Source organism: Artemia franciscana, chromosome 19, assembly GCF_032884065.1.
Source record: "Artemia franciscana chromosome 19, ASM3288406v1, whole genome shotgun sequence".
Lineage (NCBI taxonomy): Eukaryota > Metazoa > Arthropoda > Branchiopoda > Anostraca > Artemiidae > Artemia > Artemia franciscana.
In genome coordinates this window covers 12546666-12559536 of record NC_088881.1, presented here as the reverse complement: position 1 = coordinate 12559536, position 12871 = coordinate 12546666, and the positions used below count along the sequence as shown (strand labels likewise).

Sequence of the window (12871 nt, the reverse complement as noted above, 5' to 3'; positions counted from 1 at the left end):
TATTATCATTGGAACAAAAATGGAAAAAAATCCCCCTCCCAAGATTTTGATGCGCCTTTTTTGTATATTTGTTACAAAAACTTAAAAGAAAAATCCTTGACCGCCAATATTTTCATGAATTGGCATCCCTGAATCGTTCCGAGTTTAAGTTCATTCCCATCCCCCTCGCTTATTTTCTGGATGAAATTCACGGCTATTTATAAGAGTTTTTTTTTAAATTGTCATGATTTGACGGTATAAACCAACTGTTCAGTAGCGTCAAAACGGGGGGTTGGTGGCCTGTGCCCCCTAGATTTTCCCCCTCTGCTCCACTCTAGATTTTCCAAACATCTTTTTTTGGTACTTTTATTGAAGAATTGAAAAAAGGACCAAATTTGCTCCCATCCCCTAGATATTAAATATATATTTCCCCCTCCCTAAATTCTCATGATTTGATCCCACTGCAACCATCGATGAGCATTAAATGCTAAAAAGCAAGCCAAAAAAAAAATCTCCAAAGTGCATATAGCCAAAACCTTAGAATCTAGGACTGTATCCAGACATTATGAGGAGCCAGGAGACATTTAAACTGGAAGCAACTCTCATAACCCAACAGATAGAAATTCTCTGAACATAATAAAGTAAGAATTTTGTTATTATAGTGGCGAGTTCAAAATAGGGTATAAAATAGACTATAACTCTACCAACGCATCTTATCTGCCAAATTACCCCAATTGAATTAAACCGTTTGACCTCCAAGTTCCTTCGAATTCAATTTGAAAAGCCACGTTTTATTTACTTCAACAGTGTTTAAGTAGTTTCATATTGGAAGATCACATATATTTTTACTTTGCTCTTTATACAGCAGAGAATGTTCAAAATAGTGAAGTCTATTAAATTGAATAAAAAAACACAAATAAAGAAGAAAATAAAAATCAACATAGTAAACAGTATGATAGTAAAATAATGCTTTATTGTCAAAGGTAAGTTTGACCCCCATGAATTTCTCTATCAGTGGCATCTATTGGGAGGGACAAAAGGGAGGGGGGCAAAAGGTGATGAAGTGTCTTTTTTTTGGTATCTCGTTGACATTCATAATTGTAGATTTTCAATGTAAAAGCTACAAAAATTGCTCGGCCCTCCCTGCATTTTGACAAATACATTTTTAACTCCCTAATTTCCGTGAATATCCACCACTGCAATCAATCAGCTTGACAATCTAGACTTTGACTACATACTGAGCTAAAATTCTCCTTCCTCATTTCCTGTAGTATGACTAAGCTCTTAAAAAAGCAAGTAAAAGTTGGTATGACGAATAGAACCTACAAGACAATCTAAGATTTGAGAGCCAATTCTGATCAAAGATAAATGATAAAAATGTTTACCTTCACCTCACAGCCAACAAACAATCCCAACTATAGTTGACGGCTAGAAAGACGATGGTTATTCACACATTTCTGATCTTGGCACGCCTCCTTCATCCGGTTTAATCTACAAACTTCATTACGAGAAACATTTCGTCACTTGTGGGCTACTCGCAGTGTTTTTGCAGAAAGGACAATCCATGGAAAGCAATTAACTAATAGAGACGCCAGGACTAAAACTTAAAGGCCTAGATCAATCATCCAAAATCAGAATGCATTATGTACGTTCCTTATGGTTTCGAATTAAATTTGTATCTACCCAATCGTTGCAACAGCGTGCAGACTCTGGCGAAATGAAACCATACATTCGAGATGTTTCCGACATCGAAACAGCGTCCCGCATTCGCTGTGGCTCAGGCCATTTCAGTGGCGGTTCTGGCCTCTTACGCCGAGGGGAAAATCATGATTAGCACCCCAACCCCTTGTCTCCTAAAAGCTTTCAGGCCAAACTTTAACAGAATTTTTATTTATTCATATTTTTTTTTCATTTACTTTAATCTGACTTTTCTTACTTTACATAGGGAAAAAGAAGATTTCCGATTCAATTTGGTTATACCTACTGCCAACCGTACCCTCTATTTTATTTTAATAAAAATAAAATTCAAAATTAAAAAAGACATTTCAAACGCTAGATTATTTATTTGAAAATTCGCAACCTGTAATTTCTGCACCCGGAGCAAGTAACCCCTCTCCCCTCTATATACGCCTCTCAGCCATCTTGTTGGTTCTAATAAAGAATATTACCGAATTCTTAAGTTACGAAAATTGAAATTCTGAAGGATACGGTATTCTTAAGTTCGCTATTTTTGCAACGTCTAACGTTATTTTTTTTGTGAAGTGTTTAACATTACAATTCGAGTAGTGTTTAAATTAAACGTTTAATATTGTTTCTAATGCACGCTATTATAACATTATGAAAACTACAACAGAAAACTATGGAACGCATGCCGAACAGAACGCAATATATTAAATACCTAACCTAACCAAGTCTATATATTAAATATTTAACTAAAATATACCTGCATAGTAATTGATTTCACTCAAGCTAAGCTGATTATCTCCGAGTACACATAATGAAACCATCAGAGAAACGGGTTTTATTCAGACGAAACAAATCAAAGTTCTTGAGTGTGATCGATATAATTGACAAGTACCAAATGGGGTATACAACCCCAAAAACCGGTTCGATGACTATTACAAATGGGCGTAATTTCAGTATTTTAATGGGAGGAAAGAGGGGCCCATATCTGGGGTTATGGGTTATCCTTCAGAGGAAAATGGGCTGCCGGGGGGCCTCACCCAGAAAATTTGTGAAAAATACAAGCCAATAATTTTAAACTGTCTGAAAACTTATTTTGGGAAATTCCTTTATAATAGATAGCTAATACCGAAGAGTAAAAACGTAATGGTGCGGTGGGCCGGCCCAAAGCCTTCAAAAGCACATTCTTCTTCCAGCGGTAACAAAGAAAACAAAAAAAAACAAAGAAAAGTTACTGCTGAGCAAATAAACTACTTGGTTGATTTAACAAAAACACTACAGGATACATATCAAACAATAGATATACATCAACGAACATAAAATTAAGTTGGTAGTCCTGCTTCCACGCCCTAATAATAATATTATTTTATTAAATAATATTTTCCAAATTATTGAGGAAGAGGCATCTACCTCTTGCCCTTCCAAATGACGCCTATGCTATTACACCATCAAATTCAGCATATCTGGAATTCTTGAAATGGGAATTTCAAGCTCGCTAGTACTACTACTATTAACCCACCGCAGCAACAAGCCGCCTGGGGCCAACAAAGATAAGCACGCTCCTCCTCTTTTCTAATCCATTCAAAGCCTCCCCTTTTACACCCTCTCAGGAAGTTCCCATTTCCTTTAAATATTTCGTTATGATATCCTCCCGCCCCAACCGCGGAAGACCTGCTTTCTGTTTAGCCCTAGACGGTTAGCCAAAAAGGACAATCTTTGGCAATATGTCATCCTTCATCCACAGAGCGTGCCCTATCCATCTCAACCTTTCTCTCATTATAGCTCTAGAAAGTGGGATTGAACAACACCTTTCGTACGGCCTACTGTTTGAAATACGGTCAGTCAGCCGGGTACCCAGAACAATCCATACGCAATGTCTCTGTAGAATGTCTAGAAAATCTGCATCCGCTTTTCGGAGCGCCTATGCTTCAGAGCCATATTTAACCATTGTCATCACTGTAGCTTCCAGTATTCTAATCTTGATTTGCAGACTTATCTTCCAATTCTTCCAAACTTTTTTTAACCGTGAAAAAAAAAACACCCAGTGCCTTAGCCATTCTACTTTTAATATCTTCACTGCTCCCACCGTCTTTGCTAATAATACTACCAAGGTAAAGGAAGCTGTCCACCTGATCAATCTTTTCATTGCCCAACGTCACCTTTTCATCTTCACTCATTCCTAGCCTTAGTGACTCAGTTTTCTTATAGTATCTTGAACTCGCAAAACCTCTAAAAGCTCATTCATTTGGCTCACGCTTTCATCTAAGATGCTTAAATCATCAGCATAATCTAAGTCCAGGTGTGTTTTTCCACTCCACTTGATTCCAGGGTCTCCAATTGCCTTTCCTGTGCTCCTTAAGACATAATTAATTAAAATGATCCATATAAAGGGGAATAGAACACAACCCTGCTTTACTCCTGATTTAATACGAAACCAGCGGCTAACCACATTTCCTACCTTAGCCGCAGCAGTGTTATCCTCGTATATAGCACTAATTACTTTAATGTATTTGTCTAGTATACCATACAAGGATGAGACCTTTGCTAAAGCTCTCCTATCAACAAAATTGTACGCTTACTCATAATCTATAAAACTGAGGACCAAAGGTGTTTGGTAACTCAGGCACTTCTCAATTATTAACCTAAGAGTGAAAATTTCGTCAACGCATTCTCTACCTTTTCTAAAACCGCACTTTTCTTCTCTTAAAACTTTATGTACAGCACCTCTCAGTCTAAAAAGTATGATATTACTGAGCAATTTACTACCTACAGAGACTGGACTAATACCTCGATAATTACCACACACTTTTATAACCTTATTTACACAGTGGTTTGATGAAGTTGAAATCTATGTTGTAGGTATATTTTTATTAAATATTTAATATATATATATATATATATATATATATATATATATATATATATATATATATATATATATATATATATGGTATTTTGGTTGGGTTAGGTATTTAATATGCATTTTGTGCGGCCCCCCTACCATAATTCTTTCTTGTAGTTTTCATTATTTTGTTACTAAAGTATTGTAACTTCATAATATTTTTGTACATTTCATTAGGATTATTCTCGAGTGGGTACCATATAATAAAAAATATCCTCTTTCTTGTTCAAGAAATCCTGTTTTATTGTGCAAGGCCAATACACCTAAATTAACTCTAATTCCCTCATCATTGTCCAATGAAATTTAAACTTTATGCGTAAAGAACGGATGGGATGGAGAAGGTCGCGTTCTTACGTATAATTAGGGTAGCTCTGAAAAATACATTAAAAAAGGAATAGAAATTAACTAAATGAAAACAACTTTTCTGTCGAAGAAATAACCGAAAATACATTAAAAGAGGGATACTTTTGTCTTTCATTTACCACCACTATATACGTTAAATTTGAATTTTACTTTTCTCGATGTTAAAAAAATGAATTCTCTGATTGAAAAGCAAAGTGTTAAAAGTGTTTAATCTTCCAATAAAGAACTGTGAGAATGAATGGGCGGATATAGCTGCATTTGTTTAAACTATATAGTTATCCATCCAACAATTTGAAAGACAGTCGGTGAATAAAAGTCTTGCATTATTCAATTGACTATATATGAGCATTATAAAATGTTTTCAGGAAAGCACTTTTCAACTAGCGTCGATTACCCGCCAAATATTGGATGGTTGATATTCACAATAGCTTCTGACACCATTGTTTACTTAAATTTAGTTTTGTTTGGTATTTGGATGACTCAGATTTCCAATTTGGCCAGCCATGGATCTTTTAATAAAGTTTTATATTCCAGGTTCCATCGTATAATTGCAATTCAACGCGTATTGGTTGGATTTTAGTACCTCTATATTGCCAGAAGAAATACCCCCTATTTTTTCAGTCTGGAAGATGTGTTTACCTAACAAAAACATGCGGGCAGGATAGACCTTCACCCCTGACAAAGCGATAACTCAAGGAAATGTTGGAGAGGGGGCTAAATATGTTTCTGAAAATTGATTTTGTTGTTGTTTTTCAACGAAAATACAAAAAAAAAATTATTGAAAAAATAAAAAAAAGGTATTTTTCGAAATATAGAAGAGTAAAATATCAAGCAGGTCATTGTCCTTTAGTCTTCTCCGAAAGATGTCTCAGTTTTTTGTTACAGTTTTTTTGTTCGTTTTTGAACTAGGTTGGTTCAAAATAGGACCTGCAATCAAAATTTAGCATTCCCTTTAGTCGAAGGAGATTATGGATGAACTCATCCCTTCATAATGACCTGAAGAAACCCTCATGGTAACTTACAGGACCGCGTTGGGAAAACATCTTACTGCTTCTGTAGCCCCTACCCATAAAAACCCGATGACTTCGCCCCTTATAATTGGTGCGCAAAATGTACAATACTGCATAGCTGCCAACATTTCTAAAGCGCCACCTTGTGGCAGTAAAGCAGCTGAATATGGAAAGCTATTTAAGTTGTGGGTCTTTAGTTATTGAGTGACCATCTCCGAATGTTCAATCGGTAACGTTTTGCCAATATTCGGACCGGAATTTTGTTTTGCGACGCAAAATGGCCGAAATAGACACTTTACTTTGACAAGCTCCTGTCTATTACTTAAAAAGGATACAATATATTAAAATCTCATTCGAGTGAGGAGTGTTCCGATAGACTATAAAAAATATATATATATATATATATATATATATATATATATATATATATATATATATATATATATATATATATATATATATATATATATATACTAGCTATTGGGGTGGCGCGAAGCGCCACCCCAACACCTAGTTGGTGGGGGCACTTCGCGCCCCCCCCAAACCCCCCCACGCGCGTAAGTCGTTAAGCGCCATTGTAGTTGTGTCCCTATGTCCCACCTGTGAATATAGATAGATATATATATATATATATATATATATATATATATATATATATATATTTTATACTACGTAAAACTTGCGAATATACAACATTCTTTGCTGTCCCATTGTCTGTGCATATAAATAGATTGTCAGGTTTACCGACTCTTGAACATGCAACATATAATGGTCCATGGGAAAACAATCCGTATTCAGATCTATACCTCATGATTCTAAAGATTGCCCTTGAGCTTTGTTGATGGTGATTGCTAATCGACCATTCCCTGTGTCACCGTCGTCATTTATATATCCCCCTATGCCCCCCGGCGTCCCCGTTGTAGTTGTGTCCCGGTTGTCATTTATATTCCCTGTGTCCCGGTCGTCATTTGTGTCCCGGTGTCCCAGTCTGTGATTTCTCTTTAAGTGTCCCGGGCGTCATTTATATTCCTTGTGTCCCGGTCGTGATTTGTGTCCCAGTGTCCCGGTCTGTATATACACTCGTTTTTGAATTGGTCTTTTTTTAGTTTTTAGTTTTTTACCTTTTTTTTAGTTATACCTCATGATTCTAGTGATTGCCCTTGAGCTTTGTTGATGGTGATTGCTAATCGAACATTCCCTGTGTCCCCGTCGTCATTTATATATCCCCCTGTGCCCCCCAACGTCCCCGTTGTAGTTGTGTCCCTGTGTCCAAGTCGTCATTTATATTCCCTGTGTCCCGGTCGTCATTTGTATCCCGGTGTCCCGGTCTGTATATACATTCGTTTTTGAAATGGTATATGATGAAATAAATTTTTGTATTTTCCCCCTTTTTTCTTTTTAGTTTTTTTTTGGTTTTCCTTTTTTTTAGTTTTTTTTTTCTTTTTAGTTTTTTTTTATTTTTATTTTTTTTTAGTTTTGTTTTTCTCCTTTATTTTTCATTTTGTTTCCTTTTTTTATTTTTTTCTCTTTTTTAGTTTTTTTAGTTTTTTAGCTTTTTAGTTTCTTTTTAATTTTTAGTTTTTTTCTTTTTAGTTTTTTTGTAGTTTTTACCTTTTTTTAGTTTTTTTTACTTGTGTCCTGGTCGTCATTTATACTCCCTGTGTCCCGGTCGTCATTTGTGTCCCGGTGCTTTGTTGATGGTGATTGCTAATCGAACATTCCATGTCTCCCGGTCGCTTTCTCTTTGAGTGTCCCGGTCGTCATTCATATTCTCTATGTGCCGGTGTCCCGGTCGTCATTTGTGTCCCGATGTCCCGGTCTGTAATTTCGTCAGTCGAAAACATGACGTCAGTCAACACACAAACATGACGTCACCCGACAGACCCACACACACACAGACAACTTATTTATATATAAATATATATATATATATATATATATATATATATATATATATATATATATATATATATATATATATATATATATATAGATATATGTGTGTGTGTGTGTGTGTGTGGGTAAATATACCTCCTTCTGATTGGTATTCCAAAATTTCGTAATTTTATAAATAGAGGATTGAAACTACTGCTACGTCGGAAACCTTTGCCAATTTTCGTCAAGAGTAATACCTTTTTTCTAAAATTATTCAATTTTTTAAATGCTAATAGCTTTTGATGGGTAAAATTAATGAAACTTCCTTATTTGGAATCACTAAGCAAACATCTTTTGACGCAAACACAGCTATCAAAATCTGGTCTTTATAATCCCGGTTAAAATTAACCAAAGTCACTCTTCACTTACATTATCTATCCAGATGAGTCTGATGAGAAATTAAAGGCAAAGCTAGGATATAGGCGTAAGAAGTGAACGTCTAACTAAGAAAGGACTAAGAAATGAAAGACTATACCCCTACCCCAAAAGGGTTTAAGGTATAATGACTAAACCCGTCATTAATCTTCTTTACATAAAGAAACTTAAGTTTTCTATAATATCCTTTCCATCACCCTTACAGGAATCGGATCGAGTCTGTTTACCTTCTCATAACATTATTTTGAACAAATATATCTTTATTTTATTCTTTATTTTCAAAACACAACATTGTTAAAAGTGCAACAAATAACTCCAAAATTTTACAAAAATTCTTTCAACACTGAACTTTCATACTTCAAATGATGCCAGCATACTCAAGAAGCGATCGAATATAGTGAGGTAGAAAAACATAGGTAGAGTAGCAGGCTGTTCCCAATATGGCAAATAAAGTACCATCTAATCTCAATTATGTTAAGGAATACAAGCCAAAAAAGTGACAAATAAATAAGAATATTCGAGGCTCTTCTATAAAATAAGAGAATGTGAAATTACATTGCACTGCACTAATGACATAATTTGATTCCAACAATTAATGAGTCAATCAACAACAATCAGGGACGTAAAAAGAAGGGGTGGGCTCGCCCTCCCCATTTGAAATTCTGAAATTTACTAGTTTTCTGAGAAATCTTATTAAAATTACCAAATAAAAGTTTTTTTATTATTGCCCCCTCCCAAAAAAATGCTTAGTATTATTTACCCCCCTTCCCCTGGAACAAATTCCGGAGTATGTGCCAGGATACAATTATATATATTATTATTATTATAGCTATTGCTTGGACTTCTATCCAATGTATTGGGTGGAGAGTACAAAAATAAACAGGAATTCGGATATTATTAGTATGCATAAAGCCTGAAATTGTTTACTTTAAATTGTGATAGGATTTAGTTGGCTGTTCTGAAAGGTTGAAATCTTCATTTGCTCAAATCCTGGCTTATTTAAGGGAAATATTCGTCTTTTCTGCAGATTTTCCCACCAGTCTCGGAATAAAGATCCTATATATTGGGATAGAGAAAGTTTTTAACAATTCATTTCCATAATATTTTTTCACATATTTCAGGAGAAGGGTATGCAGCATCTAGCTTTTATCTCATCAAAGATAGAAAGTATTAGAGCCACTACATATTGAAATAATTAGCCTGCAGTTTCGCACACAGAGTATTTATCGAACTTTTTATACATCGAATATCGATATTTGTTCGTTATTACTAACCCTTGGTTTGTTAAAATTACCACTTGGTTTGCAAAATGCACCGGCTCTAATACTTTCTATCTTTGATGGGATTAAAGCTAGATACTGCAAACCCTTCTCCTGAAATGAATGAAAAAATGTTCTGGTAATGGATTATTAAAAACTTTTTTCATCCCGATATATAGGATCCTTATTCCGAGATTGGTGGAAAAATCTGCAGAATAACTGAATATTTTAGTAATTTTTTTGTTTTTAGTTTTTTTAGTTTTTTTTAGTTTTTTTCTTTTTTTCTCTTATTTTTTTTTATTTTTTACATTTTTTTATTTTTTTCTTTTTTTGTTTTTTTTTTCTTTTTTAGTTTTTTCTTTTTTAGTTTTTTCTTCAATTACTACTTGCTACAAACTTATTTGTTAAAATTACCAGCAAAAGGTTCAGACAAGCTAACAACTACACCAATACTCCGACAATTAGCCATAACAAAACTTTGCCAATTAAAAACCGAACAGAAATTACATTGAAGTTAGAATTAGTTCATGTAAAAAAATTGGTACGATAGATCCTCATCGATAATATTTCCCCTTTAACATTGACATATTCCTTTCAAACGTAGTGAATCACTTACTGACGAGACAATTTAAACCATTACTTCAACAAACAAAACATACTACTTCAAAGTTATCAATGTTTGTTTCAAAAGTTTTACTTATGCATTAATTTTTCACTTTAATTTGAAAAACACGTCTTTTTAAAATAGTGGGATTAAAATTAAGATCAAGGATGTAATTAGTATAAAAATTTGTTTCCTTTTTCTTTCTTTCCATACCGACAATTAACTGTGCCAATTAAAAAACAAACACAAATTAAAGCTTAGAATTAGTTTATATAAAAGAATTTGGTACGGTAGATTTTCGTGAATAATATTTGCGCCTTAAACACATTGGCATATATCCTTCAAACGTGTAGAAAATAAATTGGTGAATCATTTACTGATAAGCCAATTCAAAAGATCACTTCGACAAACGAAACATACAACTTCAAAGTTATCAATGTTTATTTCAAAAGTTTTATTCAGGCATTAATTTTTTGAACTTTTGAATTAAATGGAATCAAATAGAAAAGTTTTAATTTTTCAGATTAATTTGAAAAAGCGTCCCTTTAAAATAGTGCAATTAAATTTAAAATCAAGAATGTAATCGCTGTAAAAATTTGTTTTCCTTTTTTTTTCTTTTCATGCCGACAATTAGCTGTGCCAATTAAAAAACAAATAGAAATTAAATCAAAGCTTAGAATTAGTTTATATAAAAGAAATTAGTACGGTAGATTTTCATCAATAATATTTCCCTTGAAAGTATAATGACATATTCTTTTCAAACACACAGAAAATATAGGCTACTACTTCAAAGTTATCAATGTTTATTTCAAAAGTTTCACTTAGTATTATTTTTTAAACCTTTGAATCAAATAAAATCAAATGGAAAAGTTTTAATTTTTTGCTTTATTATGAAAAAGCGTTCCCTTGAAATGGTGGAATTAAATTTAATGCCAAGAATGTAATTACTGTATTTTTTTGTGACTTTGTGATTTATTTTTTCCGTGATGTTCATACAAATAAAAACACTGTCTGGAATACATATCTTTTCCAGTAGAGCGTAAATAACGCTTGCCTTTTAGAGGGTTTGCCTTCTCTATTTATTTAGTAAATTCTATGATTTTTTTAATTTTAAATTTTATTTATTTAGCCAATTTATCCTCCAGCTGATAGTTGAGCAATGAAACAATCAATAGGGTGATACAACCATTATGTTCAGTCAGACTGTTGAACAAATATACGCTCGTGGGAATATGTAGAAATCAAGTAATAAAAGTAACATTTTTAAATCGGAAGAAAATAAGGACTGTATTGATATGTCAATAGTGAACTGAAGGCGTAAATATAACAAAATAGCCTACTTGCTCTTCGTAAAAAGATGCTTTTAGATAGACCAGTTTGTAATGATTTTCTTCTTCTTTTGTAGTAGATATAAAATCTGTTCAAAAAACATATCATTTTCAGTAAAGTGCAAATGAAACTCACGCCTTTATAGGGTTTAAGGGGACGCAGCGCCACTTTTATTATTCGTAATGTCTGTTCGTTTTATACTTGACCTAATTATTCATTAACTTCTGTTCGTTCTAGGTTTCATTTAATCGTCTATATAAATTTCTGTTCGTTTCGAATTGGACTTGCTTTGTTACTTCATTTCTACACGTTTTGAGAATTAAAATCGATCTTTAATTTTTTTGTAAAAGTTTTTTTTATATTAATTTACGTTAGCTTTTGAAATGGCATGGTTTTATCTTGGGTTAACTGCCAGATTTCTTGTGTTTCCGAAATTTTTTTTTCCGACTTTTCCGGTTAAGAACTGAAATATCAAATTTAAATTTTTGACAAAATTTGAAAATTTAGACGAAATTGCCAAAGCAATAGTTTTGTGCAATAGTTTTATTTTAGCTTTTGTATTTAAAATTGGGAGCAGATGGGGAAGTGAATTTTCAATTATGCGGATTGAAAAGCTGCATATTTGTTGGTCCTCTTTAAGGCTGAAGCCATTCTGAGCTCCAGTCTGTAGACAACCTTCAATATAGACGCAACCATTCAGCATTTCATAAAAAAAAACCTATCAAGTTCTGTTTGCTGTAACTGTTTTAAATAAGTCCACGTCCAGGTCATTTACACTGAGTTCTAAAAATCTCAAACAGATTAGGAAAACATTTTTGGTCTATATGAAGGAAGCTTGTGCCTCCAATCTAAGTATTTTTCTTTTACATCAAGTCTCCTTGGACAATAAGCTTTTGCATGTAAGTTTCAAGCCATTAAAAAAAAAAAAAAAAAAAAAAAAAAAAAAAAAAAAAAACAATTCTGCCCTTTTTCGGCCCTCTTTTTTGCCCTGAACCATTATAACTTTTTGCCTTGCAGTTCATTGGCCCAAAGACTTGACGATACAAGTTTCAAGCTGATCAGAAAAAGAATTTTTTGGTACTCCTTTTTGTTGGACTCCAAACTATATTTGTTTTGTACATTAAGGTTCCTTCGTCTCATGACATACGAGTAAGAGCTTCAAACACCGATATAAACAAGCAGAAGTTAGGCCAGTTTTTAGGCCCTCTAGCATCCTTCCCCCAAGCAAAAATTTTAAGGCAGCCTTATCCTAGGCATCGATCCTTGAAAACTTCAAGCTGACCAGAAGATGACCTTCTTTGGTCCATTTATGGAGGGCCCATATACCCAATTTAAAAATTTTACTGTTGCTGAAATTTCCTTGGCCCATAGACTTTCGGATCTAGTTTTCAAACCATTTTGGATTGACAAGTTTTTTTTTCTTTTTTAGCGC

At 33.7% G+C, this 12871-nt stretch overlaps 1 protein-coding gene across 2 annotated transcripts in view; it reads right to left on the bottom strand.

Moving 5' to 3' along the window:
* The window catches only part of LOC136039295 (uridylate-specific endoribonuclease-like), a 67132-nt gene that overhangs the window by 38745 nt on the left and 15516 nt on the right, over window positions 1-12871 (bottom strand). The window contains exon 1 of one of the 2 annotated variants that reach the window (XM_065722903.1): window positions 1365-1539. The exons of the other annotated variant lie outside the window; for it this stretch is intronic. The gene's annotated coding sequence lies outside the window, so the exon portion shown is untranslated. Of the gene's footprint in view, window positions 1-1364; window positions 1540-12871 lie in introns of those variants that run through there. 2 annotated transcript variants of the gene reach the window in all.